At 38.0% G+C, this 2,402-nt stretch overlaps 1 long non-coding RNA gene across 1 annotated transcript; it reads left to right on the top strand.

Annotated features, from left to right (window-relative positions):
• Window positions 1-445: 445 nt before the first annotated feature.
• On the top strand, window positions 446-1,251 carry LOC133447717 (uncharacterized). Its single transcript, XR_009782933.1, has 3 exons — window positions 446-529; window positions 868-951; window positions 1,183-1,251. It is a non-coding gene; the product is annotated as an uncharacterized LOC133447717 (long non-coding RNA).
• Window positions 1,252-2,402: the final 1,151 nt, after the last annotated feature.

The raw sequence follows: 2,402 nt of genomic DNA, 5'->3' as shown, positions 1-2,402 counted from the left end.
TACAAATGCAGAAATGTTCATATCCTTCATTACATTTATGAAGTGATTAGTCTCCTCCTGGTCTTGTGTTTCTCCGTGTTTAGAAGAACTTCCTGGACTCAAAAGACCAGGATTCCTTGTGAACAGAGCATGTGCAGAAACAAATTCATGTTCCGTTTGATGGGGATATTCCGTTTGGCGTTTACATCAGTGGCGATTTTGGGGGGTGGCCTGGGCCACCCCTGAAATCTCATTGGCCGCCTGTGGCCACCCCCACCCTGATTGGTAGTTCATGAAGTTCACAACACGATAACCTCGTTTTTTTTCTTCTCCTTGAAGGAGCTGATACTCCCCACTCTCCCCCTCCCCTTGCATATAACCTGCTCTCTCTCTCCTACCTGTGCTCGCCCTTTGCCCAACAAGTCTGGACTTGTCCGCTCTCTTCACGCCGCCTTCGCTGTATTTCAGGTGACGCAGCAGACTGAGACAGTTACTCAGTTAATCACCTAGTTGAGTTGGTTTCCCAGTTTGTGTGTGTCCATTACCACAAGTAAGTATTTCATTGTTTGTATTTAAGACATTTAGTGACTGTTAGTGAATATGTTGTTGTTGTAAGTCTAACAGTTATTTATAAGATAATTTACCACCTGAAGTTGCCTGTGTGCATCTATGTGTGTGCATCTTGTTTTTTGATTTAATTTAAAAAAGGTGATCCACTTTTGCTCAGTGTATGATAATCATTTGCTAATACAGAGGAAAAACCCACACTTTAGCGTAATACAATATTATTTAGATTTCAATATCGAACATAAAATATAAGGGAAAATATGTAACAACAGTGTGTCCATGAGCAAACTATGAATGTGATGGTTATTTTTATTACTTCAGGTTCCTCACCTAGTGAGGAAAATGGTTGTGATGTTGATGATGAAGAGGCTCCTCAGACACAGACTGCCCCACCTGGACCTCACCGTATGTTGTGACATTTAATCTTTCAGTCTACACTACATTATGAGTGCTTCAGTGTAAATATCACGCAACAAGTTGTTATACTGTCTACTACGTAACCTTATAACTAATCTGTTTGAATGTAATTTGAATGTTACATTCTTGCTCATATGTTATAAAATGATGCAACAATGCATTGATACATTGTAACAGTTAGCCTCACACTGATGGACTTATTTTGATGATTATTTGCAGATCTCTCCCAGTCCAGAGCAGCAGGTCCAACAGTCTCATCTGAAGGTATTTCCTGGGACCTGCAAGGAAACAGGAACAGCTGCTTCCAGAGAGACTGGTACCAACAGTATCCATGGCTTGAATATTCCCAAAGCCAAGACGCATCAACTGTGCAGTGCAATACAAAAGCAAGTGCTTATTGGAAACCTCTTATTGTGTTTGACTTTAAAAGTTTATAGAAGAGTGTGTTGTTGTACATAGTGTATTGTTATCATATTGTGTTTGACTTATTTATAATTTATTTAAATAAATATTCAAAGGAATCATTACTTTTGACCTGTATCATTTTTTAATGATTATACATTATACCTGATATTATCGGCAGATTGATTTTGTTGAAGACTTTAATGTTCTACAATGACAATGAGGCTCTGAAAATGTGTAACTACCATAATAGGTTGAAATGGAACAGGAATAGAAAACTGTCAAATGTCAAAACAACAGTCTGACAATTCAGTGAATGCTAACATGAGTTCTAGAATTCAGTTATTATACATATGTGTAGATGTTGATGCAAAGCAATGCGATATTTACACATTTTGATCACATGCCAATCATAAAGGTTCTCCCGGTATGGCCACCCCAGTCTGGCTCTGTGTCCCATCTTGGCCACCCCAGTAAAAATGTCCTGGATACGCCACTGGTTTACATGACCCAATATTCAGGTTTTAAAAGGAGTAGCCCAGGGCTCATAATCAGGTTTTAAAAAACCCCAATATGAGCAAATTTGGGTTATTCAAAGGAGTTATTGGTGTTTACATGGCCGTGCAAATTCGGGTTATTGCCAATATTCGGGTTTTAAAAGGGTTATTGATGCATGGAAACACAGTCTATGGTAAATTATTGTGAGATTTAAAAGTGAAGTTAATTTACCAAGAAAATATATTTACAATATTTATATAGTTAATTAGGGCCCGAGCACCTTCAGTGCGAAGGCCCTATTGTATCTGTAGGAATTTTTCTTTTTTCTTTCTTTCTTTCTTTCTTTCTTTCTTTCTTTCTTTCTTTCTTTCTTTCTTTCTTTCTTTCTTTCTTTCTTTCTTTCTTTCTTTCTTTCTTTCTTCTGACGAAAGGAAGGCCTTTTTGCCCCCCTAAACGTGCCCAAAAAGTCACCAAATTTTGCATGCAAGTCAGGCCTGGCGAAAAATTTTATATTTAATGGTTTACATTAATGGGCGTGG

This window comes from Cololabis saira, chromosome 7 (assembly GCF_033807715.1).
Source record: "Cololabis saira isolate AMF1-May2022 chromosome 7, fColSai1.1, whole genome shotgun sequence".
Lineage (NCBI taxonomy): Eukaryota > Metazoa > Chordata > Actinopteri > Beloniformes > Belonidae > Cololabis > Cololabis saira.
Note: the sequence above shows the minus strand (reverse complement) of the source record. Positions and strands in the feature narration are given on the sequence as shown.